At 39.4% G+C, this 14,564-nt stretch overlaps 1 protein-coding gene across 1 annotated transcript in view; it reads left to right on the forward strand.

Moving 5' to 3' along the window:
- Window positions 1-304: 304 nt before the first annotated feature.
- Erbin (erbb2 interacting protein) overlaps window positions 305-14,564 on the forward strand; it is a 100,697-nt gene continuing 86,437 nt past the window's right edge. The window contains exon 1 of the mRNA XM_032898960.1: window positions 305-705. The gene's annotated coding sequence lies outside the window, so the exon portion shown is untranslated. The remainder of the gene's footprint in view (window positions 706-14,564) is intronic.

Raw genomic sequence — 14,564 nt, forward strand, 5'->3', positions numbered from 1 at the left:
CGCGAGCTCCTGAGGAGACCGCGCCACCGCGGCCGCGGGAAGGAGAACCGGGGAGAGCGCAGGGACTGCGGCGGGGAGACTGGAGGGTTAGAGCGGAGTGGCAGAGACCGGGCCGGCCGGTCGGACTGCCCGACCGACGGTCGCCTTCCAGCCTGCGCGGCCGGTCGGCTCCGGCTCCGGGGCGGCGGGGGGCCGGACGGGCGCAGGGTGCGGCCGGCGCACTCGAGACAATACCCGCGCGGCGCGGCTGTGGGGGCGGAGGCCTAGTGCGGCCCAGGCCAGCCGAGCTCCGCGTCCTCGCCCCCGTGGGCCGCGCAAGGTCCCGCGGCTCGGGGCGGGCGCCGTCCCCTCCCCCTCGGCGGCGCGCCGCCCCGGGGTTCCGGGTTCCCGGGCACCGAGCTGGATCCTGCTTTTCACCCAGGCAGGAAGTGAGTTTCGCACGGCAATTCCGGGCGGTGTCACGAGTGAAAAGTTTTTTCCTTCGGCGGAGAACCTAGACGAGGCTGGGAAACTCCTGACAGAAGTCGCAAGCAGGAAGCCAGCCCGCACCCCAGCCCCCACCGGAGCAGCCGCGCTGCTGCGGGCGGCAGCTCCACATCCGCCTAGCCCTCGCGGGAGCCTCGGCGGGGCCCGGAGCCACTGAGGAAGGGCAGGAAACCATGTCAAGCCGAGCCTCGGGACCGCTGCCCTGAGACACCCGGAGAGGTAATTTTTTTTACGGGAAGCGTCGAGCCAAGTTCGTGGGCCGGAAGCGACGGTACTTTAGTCTACCTCGCGCTGCCGGAGTTGTCTGACTTCTTTCTCCCCGGTCGGAATGCCTTGTCGTTTTAGCAACTGAATAGTAAAACTGATTTACCCCCTTGCCCCGTCTACCGTCTGGATTCCTTTCTTTTTAAGATGGGGTTGTAAGAATGTGGTAGGACGAAAAGTTTTTCAGCCGTCGGAAGAAAGAGTTCCTTTGTTGAGCATAAGGGCCAGAAGTTTTAGTGTTCCGGGACGTATACAATGTATATCAAGTTGCTGAGTCTGGCAACTTTTGTTTCGGAAGAAAGTTAAGTCTCGCTGCGGGGAGAGACTGATTCGCTCTCACTGAGATGGCTGCCACATTTGTTTATGTTGGTGCGGATTGTTTTGGTTTTCGCGTTAATCCTGCATGGAGGTCGTTTTGTTAAGGCACGTCTTTTTCTTTGGACTTAAGAAACTGCCTGCCTGCCATTCTCGATTGCTTTTTCTGGACGGCCAAGGAACTACTTGTAGTAAGTCATGCCTTCTTTTCAGTCCGTAGCTTACAGTGCTTGTTTGGTTACCTGATTGAGGACGAGCAGCTGCTAAATTTTTCTTGAAACTGGCGTTCTAGGAAGCAGAATGTCGTAAAGAGTATGGATAGAGACGGAGAAGGATATGGCTACCAAACCAAACCAAAACCCAAACACCTGCAAGAAGTTGATTGGTCAGGACTTGTATGCCGTTCCGATTAGGAACAACATTGGAAGGGAAGAGAAATAAAATCCTTAATATTTTCAGGAGAGTCACATTGTGCGAAAAAGTGGCGCTGTTTTGCAGATGTATGGTCCTCATATTTTTTCGTGTTGGCCCATCTGGTTTTGTTTGGTTCTGCCTAATAAGTGATAGGTACAGACTGTGCGGGCAGGAATTCGTGAAGCATGGCAGACATTCCACCAGTCAGACTTAGGAACGCTTCTGAACCAATGAAACCTTCTTTATGGGTAAAACTAGTTTTGGTTGCAGTCTACCCTACCGTCTTTTCCCTTAGTAGTGCTTCAATTGTGTGCCTTTGTAAGTGTAGTTTGTTTGCTTCCCCTCTTCTCCCCAAGCGCTTTTGTGGTAAGGGAGGTGACAGATAATACTGTGTTTTAAATAAATATTAACTATAGGTAGATGTAGCTTAAGCTTAAATTGATGTTTAATCAGATATTACCAAAATGATTACCAGAAACCTGAGGGGAAAGAGTTGGCTTCCTTTAGTTGAAAGAGGAAAGGTAGGTTTTATAGATCAGGATCAAGTGAGTTCACAACTTGTTCTTGGCTATTTGGCTTTTATTAAGTACATTGCAAAAAGAGAATTGTTTCCAGTATTTATGTTGTTGTGTTATTAGGGCCTGGTCTCTGGAGTTTTTGTTTTCATTTTTATTTTATTGGTGAGATTTGTGAACCATCAAGTTATTCCTGTTAAAAGTCAGACTGCTTTATGAAGGAGTTTAAAGTGCATAACTGGTGAACTTTATGATTTGGGGACATATAATTAGGCAGCGAAAGAGGTTATTCTTGAGCACATGAAAGAGGGGAACAAAATAAATGACATTGAACTTCGCTTTCCTTTTATGGCTTCTACTTGGCTTCAGCCTCAGAGCCTTAATAGAGCAAGTCTTTTAGAGAATGAACACTTTGCAAAGATGTTTTTGTGTCATTCTGTTTTGTATAAAGTATCATGTCACTTGAAAATGCCTACTTAACACACCCACCCTTTAAAGAAGTAGGTTATTTTTGAAAGAGTAGTATGTTTAGCTTTTTGACATGTTGAAAATGTGAGGTTCCACCTTTGTGAACCTTTGATTCCCCCCTTTTCCTCAACAAGGCATTTATTTTGCAGTTAAAGTTGGGTAAATTTAGCATCAAATTAGCTTAGTGAGTTTTAGATTTTATACTATTTTTAAGTCAAATATTTTTTGGAGTCTTGTTTAAAATGCAGCAACGGTTTGAAAAGAGATTTCTTATTTAATAGACAGTGATTTGAAGTCTTTCTGAATGGCCTTAAAATTTATGTATTTTCAGCATTGTGTGAGGGAAAGCCTTCCTCCCAACCCCCGATTAAATTGTGAGATAAAATACTTCCTAGTGTTTGTCTGGATTGCGTAAAGAGGCTTGTTAATGAGAATAATATTGAGCTTTCAACGCTTTACCTGGTTCAGTATTATGTCAATTCCTTGCCATTTAAGAGCAAGCTATTGTCAATGTCATGTATAAAATGCTTAGAGAGGTTAAAGAATGGAAACAGTTTTATTGTGCTGTTTTTAACCTAGTAATAACTATAGAGGTATTTTACACTAATCATTGGTAGTAAACCTCTGAAATGTGATTGTTTGACATTTTATTTATTTTTTATTTTTGACTTTTTCATTTCAAAAATACTTTGTATTAAACACCATCTGCTAAGGAGCATACTTTAAATTTTGAGAAAATTAGGTACTTATGTGGGCATTTATTTGCAATAATTGCTTATTTAAGTTGCTTTTTGTTGTAGAATAAGATTATGGCAATACTTACAAAATACTTAGGATTATACAGAATTTAGTGATGTTGGATAGCAAATACATTTCTTTATAATTGTTGCATATGTAGAGTTTCTTTAAATACACCTGTTTTGTTGCTTCCATTTTAAGCTTGGCTGTTTTATTCTTCCATTTTTTTCTGTCTCGTTGTCGAAGAACCACCAGCAACACAGAATGGCTTTCTTCCTTTCTTGACAGCAGTGTTACACTTCGTTAACTGTTCACAATAGATTAATTCTTGAATGCACATTATTTTTTTGTTGGAGTACAAAAATGCATATATGAGTTCTGTTCTGTGCTATCTCCTTCTGAGTTAGAGAGGGGAATTTCATTTTCATTTTCTCTCCTTCCTCAGCACTAGTCAGTCTCACTCCTCACTGCACTCCCAGTTTTCGGGTTTAGAGTTTACCTTTCTTTCTCCTCTGTTGGGTTTCCTAATTTTAAAGCCTGCTGTTACTCAACTTTCTCTTCTAATTCCTTTAATTTTTATTTTTCTTTTATTAATGTACTTGTTTATCCTATTTATCCATGTTCATCAAATAGTTATATTTTGCTTTGCCTCTTTTCCCTGAAGTTCTTTAGTCCATGCATAGTTCTCCTCAAAGTGTTTGAAATATGAAACAAAATAATTGATTTGATCAGTATAATTCTGATAATGTTTGCATTCCAACTCAGTGTCCATGGCACATTCATGTTTATTAGTATACTGCTTTGTTTTATGCTCTTTCATCGTTTTTTTCCCCCTGCCTCTGCAGTCAGTCTTTGTATACATTTGTCTGTCTCCATCTGTAATTGCATTGCTGCTCTACCATATTACTTTTGTCACTTCCAGTTTTGTTCCACTGAATGGAAGGCCTTGACATGCTTTATAAATGCTAGTGTGAAAGAGAATAGAAAATAAGACCATCTAAAAGTAACCTTAGTAAAATAAAGCTCTACTCAATAGGAACGGTATCTATGAATTTAATTGCACAGTATATTTTAACAAACCCTAGGAAACAACAAAAACCACATTTGTGTAATCAAAACAGGTATAATAAAGCCTGCAAAGTTTATTCATGGAGACATTCTTAATTCATATCTTTATGCATAGTGAACTATTTCTTGGCTTCTTGGTGTGCTAGAAGGATTGAAAAGGCACACTGACAGCACCATGAAATTATGACTAATGAGCATTACAGTGAGAGAATGGGAAAATGGAAAGAAGATTGAATAACTTAGAGAGTACAGATGTTCTGAGCTTATGATAGGATGGTACTGCGTGCTGATAAACTGATCAGAGCTGGAACTAATGAAGAATGTACTCACTTCAACACACCTACTAAGTGTGATGGCTTAGGCTAGACTACCTTACCCATGCTCAGAGCACTTCTTAATCCTGTAGTTGGGCAAAACCATCTCATACAAAGCTTAATTTATAACAGTGTTCAGTATTTCCTGTGACTTAATTGAGTACCTGTATCCAAAACACTTTGGAAACCTAGTTCACTGCAGGGTATTGTTTAGTCTCCTGGTTCTTTTTTGTGGCTCCTGAGAAATATCATACCTGGGATTACCGATTGAAGAAGTGATCAGAATCTTACATAGCTTCTGCTGAGAGAGTATCACTTTTATGTGCTGTAAAGTGAAACAGCCATGAATTGAACCTTGTTACTTCAGAGACCCTTTGTAGTCTAAACTACTTGTTTTGGGACACAATGCCATCTTTGCATTTCATTTGCAGGTTGGCGGAGTGTCTCTGTTGTAATGGATGATTATGAGAAATAGTAGCAGTTTTAAGATCATTTGGTGTTTTGATCTTAGAATTCCTAATTCTTCTACAAAGTGAGATCCCTACAAGTTTGGGTTTGTGTCAGATATTGAGTTAATTTTGTTAGACATTAAAGTAAAAATTAAAAATAACAGTAAACCATTGCCTGCTAACATTGTTTTAGCAAAAAGGATACTTATTTTGCAGCACAAACACAGTCATGACATGAGCACAGTCATGACATGGTGGATTGTTCTCATGGATATTTACGTCCTTACATAAAGTGGCATAGGAATGTATTGTATACATTCTATTGTATAACTCTAAGCCCATCTACTAGAGATACTTTAAGATGACTTTAGATGACTGTAATACTAAATCCAGTGTAAATACTAAGTAATGGAGTATTTAAGAAATAATGACAAGAAAGAAATGTATGAATTCAGTACAACAGCAGTTTTCCCCTGAGTATTTTCACCATGGTTGAACTTAGGGATTTGGAGAACTGACTATAATAAATCAAAAAGAGGATGCTTTTGCAGTTTTGCAAGTTCCTTATGTTAGGCTTAGTGTAAAGCATCTCAAGTCTCATATCTGTTTCTCCATTTGTTTCAGGATGCTATTTTGATTGAAATATATGAAGAAAATCTACCCTGTCAGTTATGTTTCTAGGAAAGAGAAGAATGTTTTCAAAACACCTTTTAGATACTTATGGGGTATTCTGAGTTGTGACAAAATCTTGAGGCTTAATCTTTCAGCTTCTTGGTTTTTGGTTCTTAATAATTTGTTTTTGAAATACAGTTCCTAAGACCTTTTTTTTTCAAAGGAGTTGGTTTCTATTGTTCAGCAGTAATTTGGTCTACTTTAACTAGAATCTCTTAGTTATTAATTTTTAAAAATATTTTTCCATTGTCTACTTGGAAATTTCAACTTGTTGTACTTGGTAGATCTATTGTAGTTTTGGGTTTCCTTCATATACTATGCTTCCTTTTTCTAGTGGATATAATTTTTATTATTGGCCTACTTTGTGCCTTATTGGTATTTAAACATATTTTCCTGGAGCAAGTGAATACTTGTTCTTGCTTCTGTACTTGCTTAGAAGAGGAGTGTTTTACTAATGTGTTTTAGCTTTAGGATGTGTGGATCGTTTGGCTTCTTGGTACAGGTGTTTCCTGTCCTTCAGGAGATGCCTTCCTATTTCCAGCATCCCAAGGCTTGTCAGCTTTCCTGCAGGACAGATAGCTCTAGTGGAGCTTCAGCACATTCGACTATAATTTTGTCTACAAGCTGACTGACTGCTCAGAAGAAATTCTCCTGATCCTTGTGTAGAAAGCACAGTATATTTGGAGCTACATTTCATGCTTGTTTTCAGCACCTGCCCCTTATATGTATAGTGGTAGCTGTACTCGTTTATCTTTTGGCTATAAAAGGTATGAAACTGAGTGGATGCCTGTTACCGCTGATAGTACCAAGCCCTATAATTGTATGCCTTTTCCGTCTTAACTAAGTACTTGCCATGAAGTGTGGTTGTAACTTTTTTTTTATTTTAATTTTTTTAAGTGGTAAATACTGGCTTTGGGGACTTCTACTGCTAGGCAGGTAATCTACCAGGTAACCTTTGTTGTTTAAGGTGGAATAACAAAACAAGTATAACTATCTTCCCAATTTAATAGATAGAAGGAACATTGCTTGTTATTGATTGGAGACAGTGCTATGTAGCCGAGGCTAACTGAATGTACTGTGTAGCTGAGGTTGGCCTTGAACTTCTGATTCCCCTGCTTCTGCTTTCAAAGTGCTTGGGATTATAGCTGTGTACTACTACACCTGGCCATGAAATGGATTCTTAATGTTGACTTTAGTACATTTATTATTGAGAACTTGTACCTTTTTACTGAAAAGGAAATGGCTGGTGGGTTTTTTTTTTTTTTTAACTAGCCTATTTACATTTGAAGTATCTCTGCCATGTATTTGATACCCTAGATGGCTATGAAGTGACTGATAGGTAGGGTGTGTACACAGTGGAGATGCACTGTATAAAGGGATAGTGTGAGCTTTTACTTTAGAATTGGTTATTTCTGGAATTTTCTATCAAATAGTTTTAGACTATTGCTGACTTTAGGCCACGGAACTGGATAGACAGGACTCTTGGATTTCATTTGGTGTCACTTTCCCTCCCCAATCCTTAGTAGTCTCAGATTACTCTGTAGATAGATACTCTTCCCAGGATTTTAAAATGGCTACAGACTTTTTGGACATTTTCTCTTGTTTGAGGTTTGTTTTCTGAGTGTGTGTGAGAGAGACTGACCTCAAACTCACTTGGTAGCTAAAGATGACTCTGTCCTCCTGATTGATCCCCGTCTGCATCTCCTGAGTGCTGTGCTTACAGGCACACATCATTGTTTGTCCCCAGGAATCAAATCCAGGGCTTTGAGGAAGTTCAACAAATATCCTTTTCACCTGGATTATATCCCTAGTCTTTGTGTTAAGTTTTGAGGCGGTGACAAGACATAAAATGCCTTATCACTCTGAAACACTTCCATGTAAAGAAACGTTCTTCTTGTAAAGAAAGCTCTTTCACATAGCCACAAGGAGGCTATCAGGTAGACTCTAACACTGCCTACTAAGGCCTGTCAGTTGTCTCCATGTGTTACAGTAGTCGTCCTCCTACTCCTGCATCTGGAACAGTGCCTGCCTTTCAAGGCACTGACATGTTTGAAAACTACAAGCTTCATTGCCTTGGTGAACATTCCATCATTTTCACTTGTCTGATGTTTTTCATATTTATTTCCTAGATTTCATATTAGAGTTTTAGGATTAGCTCTTAGCATCTTCATGAGGCATTTTGAGTCCTGGTGGCATCTTACCAGGGACCAGCAATTGTGGTTTGTTTACTACTGATACTCGCTTTAAGCGGCAAAGGTTCTGACTGCCAAACTTCTTCTTTCAAGTTTTTTGTTTGTTTTTGTTTTTGGTGTTGTGGCTTTTTGAGACAGGGATTCCCTTTGTTAACAGCCCTGGCTGTCATGGAACTCGCACTGTAGACCAGGCTGGCCTTGAACTCAGAGGTCTTCCTGCCTCTTCTTCCCAAGTGCTGGGGTTAAGGAAAGGCATGCGACACCACTGCTCAGCTTTTTCAGGGTATTTTGAAGATAGGTGTTTTGAAACATGTAAAAAAAATTTTCATTATATTTTTAATTTACTTACATTTACTTAGAGTCTAAGTTTCTATTCACAGAGTTAAAACTCATTTTCATTCATTTTTATGCTCATTATTTTAAGGTAGGGCTGGTGATTGAACATAGCAGGCTAGTCCACTCCCACCAAGCTGTGCTCTCAGTCCTCTTGTTACTGTTTAGCTAGTGAGGACTTCTTCCACTTGGCTTTTGAAAATTAATTTTAGAATATAACTATGCTTTTTGCATGTTCTAAACAAATCTGCGACTATCTTGGTTATTATTTTAAAGATAGTCTGTGTGTAGGAGTGCTTACTTGTACAGGTGCAGAGGCCAGAAGGTATCCTTGATTGGGATTCTACTCTGCACCTGAAGCTCCTGTTTCTTTTTTCTTCTAGGCTGGAATCCAGCAAGCTTCAGTCATCCTCCCTCCACCTACTGGGATGGGCTGACAGGTTTCAGGCTTGTGCAGGATACCTGACTTGTTATGTGGGTACTGGGGTCTGAACTCCAGCCCTCATGTGCAATTTGTATAGCACGTGCTTTTCATCACTGAGACCTCTCTAGACCCTTCTTGGTTATTTTAAGAGGAAAATGGTAGTTAGGAAGCAGTGCCTGGGTACTTGTATTTATTTCTCTAGGGTACTGCCTTAGGCCTTCCAGGGAGTCTTTTTATGAACACATACATATTTGTATTGATATCTATGTGAGGAAAACTATGAGTTTACAGTAACACTAATTCTAATCTATACAAACAGGGTTTTAAGTTATTTAAAACGTTTTTGTTTTTGTTTTTTGAGAACTGGACCTTACTGTGTAGCCCTGGCTGTCCTGGAACTTGCTCTGTTGACCAGGCTGGCTTCTAACTCAGATCAGAGATCCACCCCTCTTGCCTCTTGAGTGCTGGGATTAAAGATGTGCACCAACACTGCCTGGCTTTTGATTTTTTTTTTTTTTTCTCTTTACTGGGGATAGGACTTGGGTCTCTACCATTGACATGTATTTCTAGTCTTTTCAGTTGCTCAGGCTAGTCTTGAATGAACTCCGTAGCTCAGTCTTTTTTTTTTTTTTTTTTTTTTTTTTTTTTTCTGAGTGGGGGGGTGGGGTGGGGGAGGACCTATCCCAGGGCCTTGCTCTTCCTAGGCAAGCGCTCTGCCACTGAGCTAAATCCCCAACCCCTGTAGCTCAGTCTTGAACATTGACTATTCCTGCCTCAGTTTTTTCAAAGACGCCCCCACCCCCAGCAGCTGGAATTATAGACCTCTGTATCATTAGGCCCTGATTATTTTTGTTTCTTTATCTGTTGGGTTTTGTCTAGTATTTGTAACTCATCCCTAACAATGAAAAGTAGTAACCCTCTTGGTTTTGTGTATGTGTGTGTTTGTAATTGATGCAAGCATGTGAGTGTGTTTGGGGAAGCAAGATGGTTTCTCTCATTGAACTGGGATCTCACCTTCTTGGCCAGGCTGGCTGGCTAGGGAGCTTGTGATACCTGACTGGCTCTAATCTCCAATTCTGAAGATAGGAACACAATTGTGGAGCAAGTACTCTTACTCATGGAAACTCTCTCCCTAGATCCTTCTGCTATGTTGGAATTCTGTTGTTTATATCATTCCAAAGTTCAGAGCTTTACATCTACCTGTAAGGATACCCTTGATTTTCAAACCATAGGTCAGTTTTAAACTCTGGGGTAGAGGTTTTGCATTGGAACCTGTGTAAGAAACCTGCAATCTAAAAACGAATCCCTCCCACTCCCATCAAAGTGTTATCTACCCTAGAATTAATAGGTTGGTGTTTACTGTCCTCGGAGATTTTGGACATTATTTAATCATTATGTGGTTAAATCCACTTTTAGGCTTGAAGGAAAGGCCAGGCAAGCATCTTGAAAGTTTCTCATGGATTAGCTGTCCTGTGGTCTTTGGGACCTCCATGAAGTGTGGTTATTGTTTTGGTACTGTGTGTTACAAGGGGCTCATAGATAGCAGATACTGTGTGGTATGTCGTAGGTAAGAGAAGGCCATTTCTAAACCAGAGCCCTTAATAGTCATCTTTTTTTTTTTTTCAAGGAAAAGATCAAGCAAGCAAACTTTGTTCTTTATCTTTACTTATAAATTTTACTACTGTTATTTTGTGTGTGGGGGTTGAGGAGGTAAGAGGTGGGAGAGGTGTGAGTGCAAGGGAGACAGAGATACATAGAGACAGGGAAGGGGAGGGAGAATATGTGTGTGTGTGTGTGTGTGTGTGTGTGTGCGCGCGCGCGCGTGTACGCGCGTGCACCATTTGTGTGTATGTCTGTCTGCCTGTCTGTGTGCTACCTGTCTGTGTCTGTCAACATATAAATACCATTGAGCATTTGAAGATCAGAGGACAACTTACAGGTGTTGATTCCTTCCATCCTACTATGTGGGCTCTGGTTTTGCAGCAAGTGCTACCTGCCACCCCTTAATAGTCATCTATAGTATATTTTTTAATCATCATTCTTATCTTAGTTATTGAAATTGTTTCTAGTATTATCAGTTTTGTCTTTCTTGCTTGCCCTTTTTTTTTTCAGTACTGGGAATTGAACCCAGGGCCCATGTATGTTAGACAAGCATTTACCTGGCTCCTGAAATAAAGGGCAACTTTCATGCTTATTATTCACAGAAACACTGAAGACTTAAAAAAAAAAAAAAAAAAAAAAAAAAGCTAGATTGCTTGCTTAGAGTGCAAGAAACCTTGGGTTCATGTCCGGTATAAACACAAAAACTTTCAAATAGAATTTTAGTTGATATGCTTTTACTTTCAAGGTATATGCTTATAAAATTTTGTAATAGTTTTTCTATTTTTAATTGAATCATAAATTAAACTTTATCATAATATTTTATGATTTAATTTAATACGCAGGCTAACAACAGTTGTTATCTCATCACACAGTGTTCTTTGTGTGTATCGGGGAGGGGCCAGTTTCATTGGGTAGTTGAGACAGACCGAGATTCTTCATTGATTGTTCTACAATCCTGGCCATATGTTTAACTAATATTCCTTAGTTCCTCCTGAAGCTTGTTTGCTTGCTTTATTTACTTACTTTTTTAGTAATTTACTTACTTGCTTATTTTGCTGTGCTAAGTATCAAATCTGGAGCAACATGTATTCAAGGCAAGAGCTCTATCAACTGAAGCTGTGTGTCTTCACCTCCACCTCACCCTCAGGAAGTTTTTATTGCTGCCTAAGGGCTAACGTACCATTTCACACTTACTGTCTCTAGCATTGTCAGGCATGAAAGGGAGAAGGAGCAGAAGGAAACTTACTAAACTATAAATATTTATTGAGAAACAAAGATTCTTAGATTGATAATAGTTGGTCCCTTCTGTCTCTTTCTTTGGGTTTGAAGAAATCTTCAGTCATCTGAGAAGGACTTCTTGAACATTGTTTCTGCACTGATTCTTACGGTCTTAAAAACAAAACAAAAAACCATACAATGGTCTATAAACATTTTTCTTGAACTCCTTAGTAATTCACTAAATCATCAAATGACAGTTATTTCAGTCATTTACTTGATCTTTATATAAATGCCACTTCTTAATGTAATTTACTTAAGAGCTTCCCAAAGGTCCTTGGTTAATTAGTTATACTTTAGAGTTAAATTCTGTTAATTTACATGTTTTGTTGATCATAATGTTAACTTTTTCCTAGTGTATTTCTTAGATAATTTGTAAACAAAAGGCATGTTTCTTAGGCTGTCGTATTTTCCTGATTCATCATTACTGACTTGGAAATAGTCTAGCTTGAATAAGCCTTCTCCTTTTTATTTTGATTAACAAAAAGAAACTGAGCTCAATGCAGGAAGCGTAATTCTGAAGGAATTTTAGTTTGTCAGTAACATTAAGTGAGATTAGAAATATAAATCTAATTTTTCTAACTCTGTTGCATCCATTCTTACGTTAGTATTTTTTTTTTAAGTGTGTTTGACAAATCTGATTTCCTTAGCATAGTACTAATCCCTAAAGATTTAAATAAGTATTAGAGAAAAAAAAATTGGGTTTACTTAAGTCAGGAAATTATGGACTAATAATTTTTTTCCTTTTTAGTGAATGCCAGTTTATCATATAACTTTTAAACTTTAAAAATAACTGAGGGGTCTGGAGAATTAAGAGGACTAATCTTCCAAGGTTTTTTCCTTTTAGTGAATGCTTCTGGTGTTTATCATATAACTTATTTTAAACTTTAAAAATAACTGGAATACAGTTCAATTTACAAGAAGTATTAGTATTAATATTTGAGCCAGTAAATTTCATAGAGAAGTTTATTTTAAAGCACTATGCATGCAGTTCTGCAACATGATTTCAGATTTTTGTTTTTCCAAGTATATGTGAGCTCTTTGTGTAGTATCAGGATTGCACACAATTGCCATTAGGTTAAGTACCACGCTATCTTTTTTTTTTTTCTCTTTTCTTTTATTTCGGAGCTGGGGACTGAACCCAGGGCCTTGCGCTTGCTAGGCAAGCACTCTACCACTGAGCTAAACCCCCAACCCCTATGCTATCTTTTTACTTCCTAGGTTATTAACACCTTGTATTCATGGGACACATTCCTTGCAATTAAGGTAATACAATACATTGTTACTAACCAAAGTCCATTGTTCATGTTCACCTTTGCTCTTTATGTTGTCCTGTGGATTCTGACAAATGTGTAATGACTTTGTTCTATCATTATTGCTAAAAATATCAATAGTGGATTTGGTGATGTATATTAAATGAAAGGAATGGTAGCATTAATATTAGAGGTGGGAGTAAGGAATGATAATGCTCTTGTTATAAGACAGTTATTTTTACCTGCGATCCAGTTGAATTTTACTGAATCTTATATGTGAAAGTTACTTGTAGTTTTAAAAAGTTTTATTTACTTACATTCCAAATGTTGCCCCCATTTCCCAGTACCCCTCTAAGAGTTCCTCACCCCGTCTCTCTCCTCCACCTTACCTCTCTCCCTGTAGTTTTGAAGAAATAAAATAAACATTTGGCAATTCGTATCTGTAAAATTGAAATGTTTTTCCTTTGGTCTGTTGTCTGTTATGTCAGGACCATACTGTTATTAGTACTATGGTTCTCGTATAGCTTGGAGTCTGGGATGGTGATCTGTCCAACATTGATGATTTTGTTCAGGATTACTATGGTTATCTAGGGTCTTAGGATTGATGACATATGAATTTCAGATAGTCTTTTTTATTTTTGTGAAGAATGGGATTGAGATCTTTTTTTAATTTTATTTTCTTGTAATTACATTTCAAATGTTATCCCCTTTCCCTCCTCTCCCATACCCCCTCCCCGTGCTTCTATGAGGATGCTCCCACTGCCACCCACCCACTCCCACATCAACACCCTGCCATTCCCCTACATTGGGGAAATGAGCCTTCACAGGACCAAGGGTTTTCCCTACCACTGATGCTGGAAAATGCCATCCTCTGCTACATATGGAGCTGGAGCCATGGGTCCCTCCATGTGTACTTATTGGTTGGTGGTTTAGTCCCTGGAAGCTCTGGTGGGATCTGGTTGATTGATATTGTTGTTCTTCCTATGGAGTTGCAAACCCCTTCAGTCCTTTCTCTAACTGCTCCATTGGGGTCCCTGTGCTTAGTCCAATGGTTAGCTGCAAGCATCCTCATCTGTATCAGTAAGACTCTGGTAGAGCCTCTGAGGAGACATCCATATCAGGTTTCTGCCAGCAAGCACTTCTTGGCATCAAAATAGTGATTGGGTTTGGTGGCTACATATGGGATGGATCCCCAGGTGGGGAAGTCTCTGGATGACCTTTTCTTCAGTCCTTGGTCTACTCTTTGTCCCTGTATTTCTTCCCATGAGTATTTTGTTCTCCCTTTTTAAGAAGGAGTGAAACATTCACATTTTGGTCTTACTTCTTCTTGAGCTTTATACGATCTATGAATTTTTTCTTAGGCATTCCCAGCTTTTGGACTAAATATCCACCTATCAGAGAGTGCATACCATGTGTTTTCTTTTGTGACTGGGTTACTTCATTCAGAATGAGATTTTCTAGTTCCATCCATTTTGCCAAGAATTTCATGAAGTCATTGTTTTTAATACCTGAGTAGTACTCTCTTGTATAAATGTAACACATTCTCTGTATCCATTTCTCTGTTGAAGGACATCTGGGAATATAGTGGAGCATGTGTCCTTGTTATATGTTGGAGCATCTTTTAGGTATATGCCCAGGAGTGGTATAGCTGGGTCCTCAGGTAGTCCAAGTCCAATTTTCTGAGGAACCTCCAGACTGATTTCCAGAGTGGTTGTACCAGTCTGCAATCCCACCAACAATGGAGGAGTGTTCCTCTTTCTCCACATCCTTGCCAGCATCTGT

Source organism: Rattus rattus, chromosome 3, assembly GCF_011064425.1.
Source record: "Rattus rattus isolate New Zealand chromosome 3, Rrattus_CSIRO_v1, whole genome shotgun sequence".
NCBI classification, from domain to species: domain Eukaryota; kingdom Metazoa; phylum Chordata; class Mammalia; order Rodentia; family Muridae; genus Rattus; species Rattus rattus.